Genomic DNA, 21,311 nt, shown 5'->3' on the forward strand with positions numbered 1-21,311 from the left:
TTCATGATTTTAATGTTTCTTAGTTTTTTTCCTTTACACTTTTTTTTGGATTTTTTTTCTTTACACTTGGCATATTTATATCATTTTTTTGTTCTTTTGTAATATGTTTTTTTAATTTTTTTCTTTACACTTTTTGTTTTTGAAAATTTATTCTACATAAACTAAGAAAATGATGTTTCACTGTAGCAATTATAACATTGTTTATTTTTCAGCTATGTTAAAAATTAGTTTGAAATCTTACATATTTTTATTAATGTATATGATCTTTATTATATTTTATTATATGTAAAAGTCAACTTTGTGATCCATGATTATATTTTTTGCTTGATGTTAAAAAATCGTTAATAATATCTACATATTAATTCTTTTGCGTTGGAAAAAAATTATTCAACTTGCAATTAGACGAATTGAATAAACATGCTAACACTTTATTTTTTTTTGCATTCATTGACACAAATAATTCTCATAGGCTTTTTAATTTATAATTAAAATAAAAAAATAAAAATTTAAAGAGCTTATATATATATATAATTTTTTTTTTTTGCCAAAACATATATCCAACAAGCTGCAAAGCATGGTCACATAACTAATGTTATCTAAAGCAATTTAGCTTCTTTTAATATGATATTATGTGATGTTTGTCGGGTTAACAAAAAAGTTCGTCCCTCTACTTCTTAATCTAGTAATTGTTTTTTATTTTTTATTTGGATTTATACGCCCCTCCACTCCACTCAACAAATTCTTAACGTGGCATCTCTGTTGGGCTGCCTGTTCAATTTATTGTTCACTGTTGCCATATGGGGCGAAAATCTAGATAAAGCTTAATTAATTTGGAAAAGATATCCAAAAATTCAAAAATCAAAATAATATAAATTCTGAGCATGAAAAAAATATATTTCAAAACTCTTAAAATATCATCAAAATGTCTAGAAATCTCGAACTCAAAATCTTGAAAAACAAAGTTATTTGACAAAAAATTCAACTCAAAATAATCAAAATTCCAAATGGTAAAATCACATTAAAAACAATTGAGTAAAAGGACCATATAAATTCAATAAAAATAGAAGGAACACATTAAAAAAAAGAGAGAGTAAAGAGTAGAGAAATGAAATTTGTGATTACATGAAGTAGTGGAAAAACTTTGTAGAAAAATGTTGACTTTCCCTAATAAGATCTGAATAGTAAAATAAGATGATAAAGGGAGAACAAACAAGGAAAGAGATTGAAAGGGAGGAGAGAGAGCTTAACCTTGGTTTAGGGAAGGAGGAAGAAAGAAAAAGGTTGCATCAGCTAAGCAATAAAAAATAGCAGAACGTAACTGAAGTCCAAGAATGTGGCAAACAATAGACTGGCATTTGTGATTTTTCTGAACTTGAAGAGGCCTTTGCTCCTTTCCTAGGAATGTGAACAGAAGACATGAGATTGAGCATATTGCATGGAATCCCAAAATGCAGAAACAAAAAGACACCAGTGCTGGGGTTCAAAATGGGACTAATGACATGGGAAGCTTTGCCTGCTGCTGAGAGCAGTTGGATACCATAGTTTTGGTTTCAGATCCACAGCTCTTTGTTGTCTCAGCTGAGCAAGCCTGCCCTACAAGCTTCACTCATGAGGTTCGGATGAAGGGCAGTTCTCTCGTGTACTTGTTTTACTGAAAGGCCTGCGAATCCAGTTTCTTTGAGTTCATACTTGATATCTGAAAGAAATTCATCTTACTCAACAGAAACGAAGCACTTTGACGTATTCACCTGCAATATACAAGATTTTTTCTGGCTTCAGCGGCAGCTTGTTTTTCTTCCAATCTCTGTCTTGTCATAGCAATCTTCTTCACCATCTTCACATGTGCTTGGGCTCGCATTTTTTCATCTCGCGCCTGAAAATAGATCCAGTTCAACCATGGTCAATTAAATTTGATCATGTGTGGGTGCTGGTGCACGTCTTTGGGGAGTAGATGGGATTGAGGAAGTTGGGCTGCGGAGAGGAGTTGTTGCACCAACAGGTGTAGCAGTCCTAGAAGGCTCGACTTGTAACAGGGGTCATTTCTGTTCTCATATTCCTCATGCAGACTGATCTTATGACAGGAACAACTGCAAGATCATATCATCAAATTATCAAGAAAAATAACAGTAGATGAAGAGGAATAAGATATTTGGGTAACAGGGATTCTGAAGTACAGTTTTAGAGGAATGTGCACTCTTCTGGGACAAGAAAAATAGACAGTGATTTCTACATTTATGAAGAAGAGTTGAAAACCTGATTGGTTGATGAAGAAGAAGAGTTGAAAACCTGATTGGTTGATGAAGAAGAAGAGTTGAAAACCTGGTTTATGGCCTGGCACAACAGTAGTTGTGCAAGGCCATAAACCAGATAATTAACAAACCTGATTATCTGCCTCACCCCCACCATATCCATTTCACCAGACGGGCCCTCAACAGTTGATTCCCACTTCCCCTAGTTGTCTGCCCACCAGTAATAGACCTCCCAAATGCTGTTAATAAATCCTTAGTGTACATGTATATAGGTTAGCCTTCCTCTAGGATTGGAAAACTGACTTCAGGATGTCAAGCACAGAAATAAGAAAGCAAGTTCAACTTCCTCTTTAATCATCTTGATAGAGGGACATCAAGCGGAACAAATAAACTACCATCCCCAAGATGCCATTATGAATCAATGATACATACACTGTCTTAGTGCCTTCAATTACCTTCTACACAACACTCATTTGTTTCAGACCATGTCATTTGAATCCAAATCCATGACAAAAAAATGGCCCTGGGGTTCTCAAATTAAAAATAATAAAGCAAAACATGCGAACAAATTTACCTGCTGAATCTCGTGTTGAACTTTCTGTACAATATGGCTCCCTTTTATCTACTTCCTTTAAATCTGTACTTTGAGCACATTTGTTAGACAATTAACATTTTAACTCTAGTGTTTTAGTTTGTTTAATTGTTATTCAATCAAGTATTGCTTGTTTTCTTTTCTTTCATTTCTATTTTGATTTCGTCAGAGTAAATTCCTTGTTTTTCTGAGGTTGTTGCTGAGTTAGTGACAGCACATTGTCCACTACAGTTAGTGGCTGATAACTAGGGAAGTTTGTTAAGTTTTTTCATGTATTTAAAGACATGCAGTTAATAAAATAATAAGAGAGACATTTTATCAAACACCTTGTGTGTAGTTCGTGTTCTTTAAATACCTAGCACTGCTGTTCTTGATTGTGCATCCCTTCACTTGCACACAACACGACAACACAATTCATAACAGTGGTATCAGAGCTCTCTTAGATCTTACAGGACCAAAATATTGTTTTCAAAATCTCAAAAATGACATCCAACAACCTACTTTTAAACTCCCCTATTATGTTTACTGGCGAAAACTACCACATTTGGTCAGTGAAGATGCAAGCCTTTCTTGAAGCTTATGATCTTTGGGAAATTGTTTCCGAAGACAAACCAGTAGCTCCCTTATCAACATATCCCACTATGGCTCAAATCAAGTTCAGCAGTGAGGAAAAGGCAAAGAAATCCAAGGCAAAATCAATCATCCAGAATTTCGTGGCAAAAAGCATTTTCTATAGAATTATGGCATGCAATTCAGCCAAAGAGGCTTGGAACAAACTAAAAGAAGAATACCAAGACAGTGACAGAATAAGGCAAATGCAAGTGTTGAATTTGAAGAGAGATTTTGAGGCACTTAACATTCAAGAAGATGAAACAATCTCAAAGTATTCTGATCGAATTTCACTAATTATCAACAACATCAGATTACTTGGAGAAGACTTTCCTGACAGCAGGATTGTGGAGAAGGTTCTTGTGACTCTTCCTGAGAGGTTTGAATCCAAAATCTCCTCTCTGGAAGAATGAAAGGACCTCAGTAAAATCTCATTAGGTGAACTAATGAGTGCTCTTCAAGCACATGAGCAATGAAGAACAAGCAGGCAAGACAGATTGACTGAAGGAGCCTTTTATGTGCAAAAACAACAAGCTAGAAAAGGAAAGAAGTTGCTTAATCGGAGAATTAAAGGCAGAAATGAAGGGGGCAACACTAGTGAAGGTTCAAAACAGAAGAAGTTTCCTCCTTGCACTCACTGTAAAAGAAACACACATTCAGAAAAATATTGTTGGTGGAGGCCAGATGCAATTTGTGGAAATTGCAAGCAATCAGGGCACATCACAAAGGTCTGCAAGTTTAAAAATTCAGACCCAAAACCTCAACAAGCTCACCTAGCAGATGAAGTTGATACACAGGAGGAGCAATTATTTGTTGTCACTTGTTTCTCAACAAATGATTCAGCTGATACTTGGCTTATTGACAGTGGATGCACACACCATTTGTGCAATGATGTTGGAATGTTCAAAACTCTTGATGAATCTTACAAATCCAGAGTAAAGGTTGGCAATGAAGAATTTCTTGAGGTCAAAGGCAGAGGGTCAGTAAATGTTCAAACAAGTTCAGGTATCAAAATCATTCCTAATGTGTTATGTATACCTGAAATCAGTCAAAATTTGTTGAGTGTTGGACAAATGATGGAGAAAAACTATTCTCTTTAGTTTAAGGATCATAAATGCACTATCTTTGATCCTTCTGGAGAACAAGTGTTCTGTGTAAAGATGAAAAACAGAAGCTTTGTTTTTTACTGGGATAAAGTATCCAATCATGCATATGTGAGTGCTACTTAGGATGTTTTAAATTTTTGGCATAAAAGATTTGGACATTTCAATCAAAAGGGCTTGTCAATTCTGAAACAAAAGGAAATGGTTGAAGCATTGCCCACATTGAATGGTGAGATTCAATTGTGTGAAACATGTCAACTTGGCAAGCAATCAAGGCCACCATTTCCTAAAGGGCAAGCATGAAGAGCCAGCCAAAAGCTTCAGCTCATCCACACTGACGTGTGTGGACCTATGAAGACAACCTCATTATGTGGTAACAAGTATTTCATTCTCTTTATTGATGATTATACTAGGATGTGTTGGGTGTATTTCATCAAATTTAAAAGTGAAGTATTTACAATCTTTCAAACATTCAAAGCTTTAGTTGAGAATCAAAGTGACATGCTAATTAAATGCTTAAGATCTGACAATGGTACTGAATATACCTCAAATCAGTTTCTTGAGTATTGCAACAACAGAGGCATTGTGCACCAGTACACTACACCATACACACCACAACAAAATGGTGTGTGTGTGAGGAAGAACAGGACAGTAATGGAGATGGCTAGATGTCTCTTGCTTGAAAAGAAAATGCCAAACATATTATGGGCAGAGGCAGTCAATACCTCTGTTTACTTGCTGAATCGACTTCCAACCAAAGCACTGAAGGACAAGACACCATATGAAGGCTGGAGTGGTGTCAAACCTGCTGTAGATCATATTTGAATCTTAAGCAGCATATGCTATTATCATATAGCTAAGCCAAAGAGGAGCAAACTTGACAATAAAGCTCAGAAGGGAGTTCTTGTAGGCTATGGAATAACAACTAAAGGATACAAAATCCTTTTCTTACAAACAAAGAAGGTAATTCTCAGCAGAGATGTGAAGGTTGATGAAGCAACCACATGGGATTGGGAACATCAGAAAAATATGATTTCTGATCATCCATTCACCATTCAGCCTCAGTTGGAAGCTGATGAATCAGTGGATGACTTTCCAGTTAGAGGCATAAGATCATTGGAAGATATTCACCTAAGATGCAACATGGCAATTCTAGAACCAACCAGTTATACTGAAGTTCAAGAATTTCCAGCATGGAGGAGAGCAATGGAGGCAGAAATGGAAATGATCAACAAAAATGCAACATGACAGCTGATTGAAAGGCCTAAGCGTCTCAAGGTGATAGGTGTAAGATGGGTTTTTAAAACAAAACTCAATCCAGTTGGCTCGATATGCAAACACAAGGCTAGATTAGTGGTAAAGGGCTATGCTCAGCAATATGGTGTGGACTACCTAGAGACCTTTGCTCTAGTAGCAAGGTATGATACTATTAGACTTCTCATTGCACTTGCAGCACATAACTCTTGGCAGATTCACCAACTTGATGTCAACTCTGCCTTTTTGAATGGATTTCTTGCTGAAGAAATCTTTGTAGAGCAACCCGATGGATATGTTGTTAAAGATAAAGAAGATCATGTGTATCTACTTAAGAAGGCCTTGTATGGGTTGAAACAAGCTCCCCGAGCTTGGTATGACAGAATGGGCACATATCTGCTTCAACTTGGGTTCATCAAAAGCCAAAATGAAGCAACTTTGTATGTGAAATCCTGTGGTAACCATTTTCTAATTGTATCTATTTATGTAGATGATATGCTCATCACATGAAGTGAACTTGGAATGATCCAAGAGTTCAAAGACGAAATGAAGAAGATGTTTGAGATGTCTGACCTTGGAATGATGAATTACTTCCTTGGAATGGAAGTGATGCAATCCAGCCATGGCATTTTTACATGCCAAAAGAAGTATGCTTCAGACATCCTAAAAAGATTCAAAATGCAGGATTGTAAACTAATGGGGACTCCCATGACAACAAGTATCAAGCTTAGCAAGGATGATGAATCTGAAAAAGTGGATGAAAGTTTGTATAGAGGCTTAATTGGCAGCCTTCAGTATCTCACAGCAAGCAGACCTGACATATTGTTTTGTTGTGAGTATTCTTTCAAGGTTTATGCATTCTTCAAGGAAGACTCATTTCATTGCAGCAAAAAGGATACTTAGATACATCAAATGTACCATTGATCTCGGTATTTTCTGTCCAAGATCATCAGAAGGGGCTGTGGAAGTAAGAGGTTATACTGACAGTGATTGGGGAGGCTGTGTTGATGATTTAAGAAGCACTTCAGGGTATTTATTCTCACTCAATTCAGGTTTCTTCACCTGGAGTTCAAAGAAGCAAGAGATAACAGCTCAGTCCATTGCAGAAGCATAATACATTACTGCTGCCTCTGCTGTCAACCAAGCAATTTGGTTGAGGAAAATGTTAAAGGATTTGGGACATGAACAGGTTGAAGCCACTAAAATCATGTGAGATAACAATTCTGCAGTATCAATTTCAAAGAATCCAGTCTTTCATGGACGTACAAAGCATATCAAAATCAAGTTTCATTTTATTAGAGAAGTTCAACAATCTAATGAAGTGATGTTGATTCATTGTTCTTCCGAAGAATAACTTGAGATATATTTACCAAACCACTACCTAAAGAGAGATTCGAGTCATTAAGACAAATGATTGGAATTTGTCGTCAAAATGTCAAGGAGGAGTGTTAGACAATTGACATTTTAACTCTAGCATTTCAGTTTGTTTAATTGTTATTCAATCAAGTGTTGTCTGTTTTCTTTTCTTTCATTTCTGTTTTGATTTTGTTAGAGTAAATTCCTTGTTTTTCTGAGGTTGTTGCTGAGTTAGTGGCAGCACATTGTCCACTACAGTTAGTGGTTGATAACTAGGGAAGTTTGTTAAGTTTTTTCATGTATTTAAAGACATGCAGTTAATAAAATAATAAGAGAGACATTTTATCAAACACCTTGTGTGTAGTTCGTGTTCTTCAAATACCTAGCACTGCTATTCTTGACTGTGCATCCCTTCACCTGCACAAAACACGGCAACACAATTCATAACAACATTGATCGACTAGGGTGTTGCTGACCCCATATGCTAGACCAGAAATGATGGGAGATCCAAGAGGAGCGAAAGAGAATTTTTCAAACGCCATATGTGAAGCAGGCTGGCATAAATCTACAAGCTTAGTTTCTGCAACCCTGCTATTTGATGATTTAGGATCATGATTTGACAACTCTGGAGAAACCCTCTCCCTACTTGTTACCGAAGCCCAATTAGTTTGGTTTTGTACGTTATTATTCTTGAAATACTTAGGTTGCACATTCTACCTCTTCATTATCCATTTCTCTGCATCATTCCACTTAGAAGGCATAGGCCTTGAAAGTAGCCTGGAAAATTGATTATTTACCAAATCTCTCATTATGAAACTCAAAGCTAGACGAGCTAGCATTGCTAGCGTAATCAACATTCTCATCTTCTACTGTTCTGACAGGGTGAACTGCAATTGAATTACCCTTTTCACACTTTGAGAATGACTGCATTTTAACACAACCATTATCAACAATTTCCTTGCGCACTATCTCCATCAGCTGGCCAGATATCTAACCAACTTGGCAGAGGTCCAACATTGCCTCACTCTGTAAGTTAACAGATGCAACTTCTAAAGTGTTTTTTGAAGTGTTTTTTGAAGTGTTTTTCATTTAGAAATATATTAAAATAATGTTTTTTTAAAATCATTTTTGATATCAGCGCATCAAAATGATCTAAAAATACCAAAAAAATATTAATTTGAAGTAAATAAAAAAATAAAAAAAATTAAATTTTTTTAAAAACGCTTTTGAAATGCAAAAACAAACAGAGCTCTTGGGAGCTGCAACTGGAGAGCATAACTCAATATAAATAAACATATAAGATACACAAAAGAATCGTTTAGTGCAACAGAAGTGTAAAAGCTTGCTTTTAAAAGCTCCAAATATATATAAATATCAATTTAGTGCATTCCATCCCATGTTAAAAAAATAGCCATACTAGATTTTTCTTTGGAAGACAAGATGAAAGAGACCTTTTTCCCTGAAATCTCCACTATTGGAAGCAAATAAGTTGTCGTTGAAAAATTCAGTACCCTCAAGCTTGGAAGGAGATGTTCTTGAAGATTTACCGTTTGATCCATCTTTGTGTCTGTGATGGTGAGGTCCCATGAGCTTCATCCTCAACTTACTATGAGATATTATACAAGTCTGCAGTTGATCAATTAATTAAAAGAAAACATAAAGATGCTAAGATACAAGATAAAAGCAATACCAAACCTTAAATCCACAAATTAATAACTAACAAGTACATCAAATAAGTTTCAACCCTTTACCGTGAAGGCGTTCAGTCTTAAGACCAAAAGTAAAAAAAATAAAAAAAATAGCACACATCTTTTTAAACTTAGAGAAACTAAAAGAACCAAATAGAAAAACTGTACTCTTTTATGGAAACAAGAATCAAACAGTTAAGAGACATGTTCACGAAAAACAAAAATAAATGATCATGTTACAAGCAGAAGAAGGAGAAGAAGATAATGGCGGTTTTAATTCAAATTAGGTTATTGTTGCCAATTTACTATAAACGCACCGTTTTATTATGTCTTGAAAACTCATTGTTTAGATTACTTTCAATACTCACCGTTTCATTAAGACTTCCTCATTCTTGTTATAAGAGGAAGAGTCTAGAATCTAGGCAGCTTATATAACATGTAACAGTCTGCATTGAAATGGGCAGCATTTACCATGACAAAAGAATGATATCCTGGAATTAAGGAACACTCAGAACGCACCTCTCCCTGTTCACTATCATCCACCACATCCATGGCTAAGCAGTAAACCAAACTGCATTTTCCCCAAATTTCTTCATTGCAAACAGACTCCTCTATTTCAAGAGCATATCCAAATTGGTTCATTAAGTATTTTCCATGTAACAACTGGTATCAGAGCTAGCAATCCACGGATTTCCACCATGCCTCTAAAGACAAGGGTAACCGATCTAAAACGCATTGAGGACTTCATTGCAGTAGTGTCCTAGGACCATAGCCAGAAGTATGAGCTGCTAGTTGACATGTTGAAGGGGCAAACTCTAAAGTTAAATCAGACCATTGAAAATCAAGGTGGCCAGATTAACGACATCAGGAATATGATGGGCACCATGGCGCAACAACTAGAGTTTACTTTGCAAAAGATTTCCTAAGCTCCAGACAGCTCAAGCCATAGCAGGGAACGACAACCTCTAAACCCAGAAAGAGCAGATATTAGAAACAAGTAGCTAAGGGAGGACAGAGTTCCAACTTACAAGGTAAACAAACCCAAACATTTCTTTCCAACTTTTAATGGGGAAGATGTACATAAGTGGCTATTCAAATGCACACAATATTTTGAAATTGAAGAAGTGACTGATTCTGAAAAACTATAAATAACATCTTACTACTTGGATGGAGTTGCCTTATACAAGCATCAAAACTTCCTGAGGAGTTTGGGAGACCAAAAAACTTCTTGGGAAGACTATGTCGAAGCTATTTGGTATTGGTTTGGTGGGCGACAAGATCCTTTGGAGGAGTTGATGGAATTAAAGCAAAGTGGGGATCTAGAAGAATATATCCAAGACTTCGATATATTGTGGAACAAGGCGAAGATTAATGAGAAACAGGCTTTAGTGATATTCTTGGGGGGAATGGAACTTGAAATAAAAAACACAGTCAAAATGTTTGAACCCAAAACCTTTAAACATGCTTACAATTTAGCCAGATTACAAGCTAATACTCTTACATACAGAAAATCTCCCAATTATGTCCGGAGATTTGCTAGCTTATGCACTAATTCTCCTGCTAACACGCCTACTACTTTTCCACTAAATACCACAAATAACCCTGCAACCTCTCATGCAAGCCTACCTAAACGACATTCTGCTCCATGGTCAAATAGCCCTACCAACAATACCTATCAAAATCCAAGTAAACCTACTAAATTTATCAGAAACCAAAAGTTTGAGGATCGAAGGTTGAAGGGATTGTGTTTCAGGTGTGACGAAAAGTTTATGCCAGGGCATAGGTGCCGTAACAAAATGGTGTATTCACTAAGTGTAGTAGAGGAGGAAGAGATAATCCAAGAGGAGGAGGCTGCAGAAGATGAAGTCATTAGCAGAGAAGTCACACCCCACATTTCTTTGGATGCCTTGGAGGGAACAGTGGGTCTAAACACTATGAAAGTCAATGGAAAGATGGACAAAACTATTATGTGTATTCTTATTGATTCCGGCAGCACCTATAATTTTTTAAACACAGCATTGGCCATTAAATTGCAGTACCAGTTAACTTATATTAAACCAATGACCGTCCAGACTGCTAATGGAGATAAGATGGTGTGTAAATCCATATGCAAAGGTCTCAGATGGAAGATGCAGGGAATAAGTTTTCAGGCTGGTGTTTTTATCATTGACCTCAACAATTGTGAGATGGTATTGGGAATCCAATGGCTTTCTCTGTTGGGGGACATACTTTGCAATTACAAATATCTATGGATGTCTTTCGACTGGCAAGGACAAAGGGTCTTATTGAAGGGAGAAAATCCACCCAAGTTTCAAAGTATTGAACTCAAACAATTAAGTGCCTTAGTCAAGAACCATCAGCTAGTGGCTGACTATCTACTATATAGCCTACAGTTAGTGGAGGTAGAGGAAGATTCCAAGGTATTCAAACCTCAGTTTCAGGGCATTGCAGATGCCTTCCTGCAGAGTCTCCTAGAATCCTACTAGGATGTGTTTCAGGAACCTAAAGGATTGCCACCACTGAGAGATCACGACCACAGGATTCCACTCAAGGCTGGAAGTGAAGCAGTAAATCTCAGACCCTACAAATATTTGGGGTTACAAAAAGATAGCCTAGAGAGAATGGTGAAAGAAATGCTGGATACTGGAATCATTAGGACTAGTAATAGTTCTTTTGCGTCCCCAATGATTTTGGTGAAGAAAAAAGATTCAACATGGAGGTTATATGTGGATTATAGAGCTTTGAACAAGCTCACTATCAAGGACAAATATCCTATCTCAATGATTGAGGAACTGCTAGAGGAATTGGTGGGAGCTACTATCTTCTCCAAGATCGACCTTAAATCTGGTTACCATCAAATTCGTATGGTAGTAGGAGAAGAGTTCAAACTGCATTTCGGACTCATAGTGGCCATTATGAATTTTTGGTTATGCCCTTTGGTTTAACCAATGCTCCAACCACTTTTCAGAGCCTCATGAATGAAGTTTTCAGGACACATTTACGAAAATTCATTTTGGTGTTCTTTGATGACATCCTAGTGTATAGTCAGACCTTGACTGACCATTATGAGCACCTAGAGATGGTTATGGAGCTACTAAGTGAACATTAGTTGGTAGCAAAAGCTAACAAATGTTTTTTCTGCAATAAACAAGTGGAATACTTGGGACACATAATTATTGAACGTGGTGTTGCAACTGATCCTCTCAAGATACAAGCAATTATGGATTGGCCACTACCACGAAGCTTGAAACAGTTAAGGGGATTTTTAGGATTGACTGGTAATTACCGTAGGTTTGTTAAAGGTTATGGAAGCATCAGTAAGCCATTAACTCTTCTGCTAAGGAACGATGCTAAGGGGTGGAATGAGGAGGCTTCAAAAGCATTCAATCATTTGAAGGTATTGATGACTAGTGCTCCTATCCTGACTCTTCCAGATTTCAACAAGGTATTTGTTGTAGAAACAGATGCTTCTTTGACAGGTATATGAGCAATTTTGTTGCAGGAAGGACATCTCATTGCTTTCATAAGCAAATCTTTGGGGCCAAAACAATAAACCCTGTCAGTTTATGAGAGGGAGATGTTGGCTATATTGCATGCGGTTACTAAATGGAAGCATTATTTGTGGGGCAAACACTTTCACATCCGCGCTGACCACATCAACTTCAAATACCTTCTACACCAAAAAATGACCACACCGACTCAACATCTATAGGTGGTCAAGCTTCTGGGATATGACTATGACATTAAATACAAACACGGGAAAGAGAATGTTCATGCTGATGCACTATCCAGAATTCCAAGCCAGGAACTATATGCTTTGACCACTTCCACCATCTCTACCAGCTTGATGGAGGAGATCAGAAGCTCTTATGATAATGATCCAATAGTCCAAACTATTATCAAGGACCTATAAAGGTCTGCGGATTCTCACCCATATTACATTTGGGTTCATGACCATTTGAATAGGAAAAAGAAGGTGGTTATAGGTAATAACTCTGCAATGAGAAGTCAGATCATCTCCATGTTTCACAACTCAGCCTTAGGGGGCCATTCAGGGATGACAGTTACATCTAAGATGGTGGGGGGCTTATTCTATTGGAAAGGGCAACATAAACACATTAGACAGCATGTGCGTGAATGCAACGTTTGTCAGAGGAACAAGCATTAAGTTGACATTAGTATGGACTTCGTGGAAGGCTTACCTAAATCAGATGGGAAGGATGTAATCATGGTCATAGTGGATCGTTTCAGTAAATATGCTCATTGTGTGGCACTCAGCCATCCCTATTCTGCTCCTACAATTGCCAGAGCATTTATGGACAACATCTACAAACTCCATGGGATACCGGCTTCAATTACCAGTGACAGAGACCCAGTATTTCTTCGTAGGTTCTGTAAAGAGTTGTTCAGCACCCAAGAAGTAAACCTATATTATTCTACAGCTTATCACCTACAAACAGACGGTCAGACCGAGGTGATTAACAAATGCATCAAACATTATTTGAGGTGCATGGCTGGAGATTGTCCAAATCAGTGGGCAAAGCGGCTGCCTTTAGCAGAATGGTGGTACAATACCAACTACCATTCCGCCACCAAGATGACACCCTACGAAGTATTATACGGTTTTCCTCCTCCCATACACATTCCCTACTCTCCTAAGGATTCAGCAGTGACATTAGTGGATGAGTATTTAAACACTAAAGAAGAGGTAATTAAACAAGTTTGGGCACACCTTCAACTCGCTCAGAATAGAATGACTATGATTGCAAATAGGAAAAGGAGCGACCGAAGTTTTGAGGTTCAAGACTATGTTTATCTCAAACTTCAACCATACAAGCAACAATCAACATCATTCATATCATCACAAAAATTAGCAGCTAAATATTATGGTCCTTACCAGGTAATTGCAAAAGTGGGTGTTATGGCTTATAAACTCGATCTACCATCTTCCTCCATGATTCACCCATGTTTCACGTCTCTCAACTCAAGAAGCATATAGGTAATCGGGTGGTGCAACGATCTCTTCTAATTCCGTATCAAGGTCCCTCCCTACAACCCAGGGCTATATTGGACAGATGAATGACTCGGCACAACAACCAGGCGGCCACACAAGTTCTCATTCATTGGGAGGAGTTGCCACCTGTGGACGCGACTTGGGAGTTCAATGATGAGTTGAAGCTACGATTTCCAACTTTCAACCTTAAGGACTAGGTTGGTTTCGAGAGGGAGCAATTGTTACAAGCAGAAGAAAGAGAAGAAGATAATGGCGGTTTTAATTCAAATTAGGTTATTGTTGCCAATTTACTATAAACGCATCATTTTATTATGTCATTAAAACTCATCGTTTAGATTACTTTCAATACTCATCGTTTTGTTAAGACTTCCTCATTCTTGTTATAAGAGGAAGAGTCTAGAATCCAAACAGCTTATATAACGTGTAACAGTCTGCATTGAAATGGGCAGAATTTACCATGATAAATGAATGATATCCTATAATTAAAGAACACTCAGAACACACCTCTACCTGTTCACTATCATCCACCATATTCATGGCTAAGCAGTTAACCAAATTGCATTTTCCCCAAAGTTCTTTATTGCAAACAGACTCCTCTCTTTCAAGAGCATATCCAAATTGGTTCATTAAGTATTTCCCACGTAACAGATCATACCAAAAAGAAATGATATGTTTGGTTACCTTTATTAAATCAGTTAACTAGAAAAGGAAAACCCATAAACTAGAAAAAAGAAAAGGAAAGGAGCAGCCATTAATTAAGTTGGAAAAGAAATAGAAACAAGAAATGGGTGTCATCATACCTGCACTTTGTGTATCCGCTCGTATTCCATTATAGAGATCTCTTTCTTTCTGAAAGTACTCTTACATCGTAAACACTTCTCTCTATTCTACTCTAGTATTAAAGTCTAAGCAGCAGCACCCTTCCTGAATTTCTTTTCTTTTCTTTTTTGAAAACTAACATAATTTCATAAAAGGTTAAGAGGGAATGACACATTTTTTAAAAGTTTTGATAAAATGATATAATTTCTACATAATTATTATTTTAAATCATGTTTTTAAAGAACTGCTGTTAGAAAAATAGTTTAAATAAAAATTATTATTCTGAATCATAATTATTAAAAAAACTACTATTATAGTTTTATAAGAAAATGAAAAGATTCAGAGATCATAATACAGAAAGGAAATTATGGCCTCCTGTTGTTTAGTTGGAATTGGATGCCAACATACTTAGATCTAGAGATCATAATGCAGTATTTTTCAATATTAATGATGGTACTTTTCAAGTTCACACCCCTTATAAACTAGGTATCAGAAGAAAAACGTTAGACGAATTGTTAAGTTGTTAGATAAAATATTCTCTTATGATAAATGACAGAGTTGTCATCGACCGTATTCTTATATTCTTGCATGTTGTGCAAAAAAACATCTGATATTACCTAGTTTGTTGATCAGTATTTTAGTGTTAGAATGTATAAGAACACATATGAGCCTCTATTTAATCCCTTGTCTGATGAATTAGAGTGGAATGAGTATATTGTTCCTCAAGTATACTCGAACCCTTCAAGATGGAAAATCAATCAGGGTCGAAAAAAGTCAACTCGATTGTATAATGAGATAGACGCGAGAAAGGGGTATCACAACATAGATTTGACATATGCAGTCAAATAGGGCATAATAAAAAAACTTGTGAATACAAACAATGTATGTAATAAGTTAGACAATTACATATCCATTTACTATTATTTATAATTTAATTTTAATTGTTTATTTGTAATATTTATTTTCTAATTTTAAATTATTTTTGTATTTTATAGGCAAACTTGGTTAGGATGCCTTGTACGCGAGGCACGTCATCTTCATCTTCCCGTAGAGTTCCTCAGCACATGGATCTTGGACCGATTGATCCATTTATTCTACAGTTGCAAAAGTCATATAGATCACAGGTCATATGGAATGGGAATGCATGTTTGATTTTCATTTGACAATGATTATTTATTGTGCTAATTACCTTATAATTCATGTTAATACATCAAACTTTTTTCTTTTATTATGCAAGATTTGGGTAAGATTTATTGCAAATTTTATAAATTGATCCGGTGATTCCATACATCATCCAGACAGGTTTTTATTACATCACATATCTGCAACACATAAAGATGGATCATGATTTGCCCACGATGCTCATTGAGAGATGGAGACAGGAGACTTATACATTCCACCTTCATTTCGGGGAGATGACTCCTACATTGTAAAACGTTGTTGTTATACTTGGCTTGCCTATAGATGGGCGAGCATGTACTGTCGTAAGTATCCAGAATAAGATAACTTTATACAAACATGCATTTGGACGAGTGCCACCTCCTGAAATGTTCAAAGGGAATGCTTTATCTATGAGATGGATTTGGAAAAACTTTTTCGAGTTACCCGATAATTATGATGACAAGATCTTATAATGGTATGTTAATGCATACTAATAATTCAATTAGCATATTCATTTGTTTGTATTTTGATTTGAATTCGATGTTCTATTGTGCAGGTTTGCTAGAGCGTACATACTTCACATGTTTGACATTATATTTTTCATGGATCTTAGTGGGATGCATGTGCCCTTGTTCCACCTACCATTATTGGAGGATTTCCAGTTCATTCCACTATATAGTTGGGGTTCATACATCTTTACATGTTTGTATAGGCATATGTGTCAAGATAGCTTGTTGAAATCAAAGCAAGTTGGAGGATGTTTATTGCTTTTACATGTAAAATAAATGCAATAAGTTTGTTATTTTTTTATTATGTTTTTTTTAATATTTGAGTTGGTTACTAATTGTTGTATGTTTTTTTTTTGTACATAAAGCTATGGTCGTGAGAGTATTTACACTTGGAGCGACCACGAATTGAGTCTACACCTGTTATGTTTATCTAGGTTTTGAAGGTTGATCTACAACTTCCATTAGGATACAAGTTATATGTTATTAAACATATAAATTATGTTGTTTAGATTAATAATATTTTTAATGGAAACCTTATTTAATAAATTTCATTACTTATTTATTAACAGATGGTGTGAGAGTAGATATTTTGAACATAATCCAACCTATGTTTTGTCATTTTATCATAGCGAGTTAGATAGACAACAACTAAATCAAGTATGTTGATAAATTATGAGAGTGAAATAATTATTTGTGTTGATGTTGGTAAACGAAGAGAATTAATTACTTGTGTTGATGTTTGATTTTTTGGATATTGGTAAACCGGTTAAAATAATTGTGTGTGTTGATGTTGGTAAATGATGATAATTAATTACTTGTGTTGATGTTTGATTTTTTTTTATATTGGTAAATGTTAGGAAATTATTGCATAGGTTGATATTGAAATTTTTTTTATGTTTATAAATATTGGGAGATATTTTTTCATGGGTTGATATTGGTAAATGATTAGAAATAATTGCATTGTTGATGTTTCAATAGGTCGTATGTAATCCTTATTCAGCAGATGATATGGTAGTCACTCTTATTACATGCACATAGGCTATGAATTTATAAACATCAGTTGTCTCCCTCATATTTTTTTGAGCTTGTTGAATTGCATTGTTCGGACTGTATGATGCAACAATTTGGCTTTAAGAAATACATTCCATCGGATATAGATACAAGCAATCAACTGCATTCTATTAATTGTTCAGGTAGACACGTTGATTATAATTAGATGACCCATCATCTCTGGCATATATCGATGTGGGATGCATGGAAACAATTTATTTTTAGAGAAGTGCATCCTGTAATTTATGAGGAGGAATATATAGGCTGGTATTTGAGTATAACACACCGAATTATTACACCTAACCCAACGCAAGTTCCTTCATGCGAGAAGATGGATTATGAGCTACATGCATGTCAAATTCAAAATGTTGTAAGTATTTGTTATTTGTTATAGGCTTTGATAAAATTGTTGTATTTTATTTATGGATTAATAATTTCTATTTGCTTCATTTTAGGTTGGATAGTTGCTACATAATAGTTAACGTGTTGCGACTGATTTTTGTGATCTTGATGATGATGGACTTGCTCGTTATTATGCATCTTCTTGATTCGAGACATGTCGCACTACACTTGACCTATTAGGAGAGACAATGAGCCTATATGATATTGTCTTGGAGGATAAGACCACACAGACAGGTGAAAGTTGTGCTATTGATGAAGCTAGTTCATCCACTCATCGTCGCAGAAGACATAGATAGCCTCAGATGTATTATTATGTTGTGTATAATTATGTTTTATTATTTTTCTAGTTAAGAATTATTTTTATTATTACTAGTTTTGTAATATTATTTTTGCTAATTGTTATGTTGATTTTAAAGTTGTCTTACATATTATGCATTTTCATACCTGATTTATATAAGCATGATTTATAAACATAAGACTAATTTCCAAGATCCTATAGAGAATTTCAATATCTTCAAAATGTACTATTATACAGGAGACATAAGACTAGGATTCTACTAAGATACTTAGAATCAAAATAAGTCTTGTTGGTTATATTTGATTTTTGAAAAACTTGGTGAAGCTCACCAATTCTAGAATTAAGATGGGGTGGCTTATCGCGAATCATGATTTTTATTGGCTATGCATAACTAATGATTGCATTAGTTATGCAAAGTAATGCCAATAATATTAATAGTTTGGTCCAATCTAACATATACCTTTTAGAGAACTTAATGCAATAGTCAACTTATGGCCAATCAGGGGTTGAGCAATGAACATCATTGATAAGATATGTCATTCATCTTTAAGAGGACATAACAACATCCTTGTAGTTACAAATTACTTTACCAAGTGGGTTAAAGTTATTTCTTATCGATTGATCAACCATGAAATAATTATCAAATTCATTACAGAACAAATGATTAATAGGTTTAGACCCCTATAAACTATTACTATTAAAAAAGGATTAGTATTCATTGGGGGAGGATATGGAGTAATTTGAATAGGAGTATAAATTCAAAATAGTCCAATATATTCCTATTATGCCTAAGCCAATGGGCAAGTAAAATCAACCAATAAGACTTTGATCTCCATCCTAAGGCATGACAAGATGCTTTGCCAGAAGTACTATGGGAATATAATATTTTATAGAAGACTATTTTAGAAACCTCATCACTTACCCTAATATATAGACATGGTGCCATGTTACTTATGAAGCTTAACCTACAGTCATTTAAAAGGGTTGTATAGTATAACATAAATAGTTCAAACTATCATTCAGTCAAGCTATTTAAGTTAGGGGACTTGGATGAAGTAAGACTTCATGCTTTAGATCATTTGCTAGAACATAAAAAAAAGGTCAAAAGGGCATATAATAAGTGTGTTTGATCAAAATATTTCTAAAAAAAATGATATAGTATGAAAGGCCATATTTCTAATTGGTCATAATAATTCAAAATATGAAAAATGATCTCCTAACTATAAGGGTCTATATGTTATTGTCAAAGTTCTGAAAAGAGGTGTCTATCACCTATCTAACCAAGATGAGGAACTACACTATCGATCGATCAATGATTAGTATTTGAAAAGATATTGCCCTTATTGGAATATTAAGCTAGAAGAGGGAGTTCCTTGAGGAACTATAAGGTTAACTTAGAGACCATAACCTTAATATCACTCCAACATTATATTGATTATACCTAAAGTATAATTAGTTTAACTTGGGTTATAAGTTGTTCAAATTTATGTCTCTATATAGCATGTGCTCAAACTCATAAACAATCAATTAATATAAATAAAAAAAAATAACATCATTGTTTGAATAAAGAAAAACAAAAAATTATGGTTGTACTTTATATAAAAAACAATACATGATCATTATTCCATTAGAAAATAACTAATAACTATAGCTTTATAAAATTTTGAAGATAAATAAACCCCACCAAGATCATTCAAGACCATCTTTCTTGATGGTCTCTATTATTTAAGAAGAGTAGAGGTAATGTTGACTTACTTCTATAAAGATATATTTTTCTACGTGATTCACAACTTCAATCACTCTAGAGGCCAGATCAACCTTAACATCGATAAGCTCTTTTGCAACCCTAGCCAAATATGTTGGGACTAAACCTGTAAAGAAGCATATTTAAGGGACTGATTAACCTATTAGATAGTTGAATATTTAAACTTTCATTATTCTTTCTAATATTTAAAAGATTCTTTGGTACTAATAAAAAAGATCAATATCCTTTTGCAATGTGCCAAGACTTTTCTTGTATTATGATTTAATAAATCCTTGAGCTCTAAGAAAAGAGTGTACTCCAAGAGTTATTTCAGATAATCAGTAGAGATTTTATTGTTTAAAACACTATTCTTTAGAGTAAGAATGATCACTACCTTTTTTATATTGGCTAGTAATGACCATATTGGCTAGTAATGACCCTCTTAGTTGGCCTTTTTCCTTTGAATTTATTTCAATAGATGTAATGTCTATTGGTGGAGGAGTAGAGATTTCGGAGAGTACCATAAGAAAAACAAGTTTTTTTTTCAACAATAAAAAAATATAAATTAAAAAGTTGATTTAAATAACCACAAAGACTTACACATTAGTTTAGAAGAATCACCTCTTTAAGGCTATTTTAATACCATAACCTCTTCCTTTTCAACAAGATATGTAATAGCGTTAATGTAGTGGTCTTAAGGTATTATTACGGAAGAAGGAACTTCAATCTATATAGGTTATTTGAAACTTTATAAATTGAATTTAATTTAAAGAGAAATATGTTTTTGTGTTTGAAATCCTTTTTAGGATATTGATTTGAATTCCAAATAAAATTCAATTAATAAAATGGATCAAAACACTCTGATTTGCTATAATAATTCCTTTTATTGAGAGTGATATTTAAAAAATACACACTTTTTTTCCCCTTCCAAACATAGAATTCATAAGAATAGCAATCAACCTCTAGGCTAACATGAAAAGGATCAATCACTGGAGTTCATCTCGATTGTTTTCAATATGATCACCCACTCCTTCACTAGAGGATCGGATCTAGTTCTTAGGGTGATTATATTGATGCATTAAGGTGCACTTCCTTCCGTCATATTATCTCATGCTTCTGTACAAATAACTACAAAAAGTCTGGGCACACCTTCAAGTTTAAGAAGAATTACCGTGAGAGGATCCTTCGTGAGCTCGTAGGAGTACTTGGAAACATTACAAGTTTCTTTTGTTGTTATAGCTTTGATTCTTACCGCAAGTCAAGAACCACGCGTGTCTATCTTGCGAGGGAAACACAAACTCCATGCTTATCACTTATGTCCCAAACCAAATCATCATTGAACTGTCTTGAATTCAAGTTAAAGAACAGATCCAACTCGTTGAGAGCTTAAACAAAGTTTTGGGCAAGATGATTTTTACATTCCATCGTTGTGATTGATTGATTGGTGAAAGGTGGTAAGAGAA

The 21,311-nt window shown here is 35.0% G+C and overlaps 1 pseudogene; it reads right to left on the reverse strand.

Annotated features, from left to right (window-relative positions):
* Positions 1-1,222: 1,222 nt before the first annotated feature.
* Positions 1,223-14,789, reverse strand: LOC127905922 (uncharacterized; annotated as a pseudogene).
* Between the last annotated feature and the right edge of the window lie 6,522 nt (positions 14,790-21,311).

The sequence above is a fragment of the Populus trichocarpa genome, chromosome 11 (assembly GCF_000002775.5).
Source record: "Populus trichocarpa isolate Nisqually-1 chromosome 11, P.trichocarpa_v4.1, whole genome shotgun sequence".
Classification (NCBI taxonomy): domain Eukaryota; kingdom Viridiplantae; phylum Streptophyta; class Magnoliopsida; order Malpighiales; family Salicaceae; genus Populus; species Populus trichocarpa.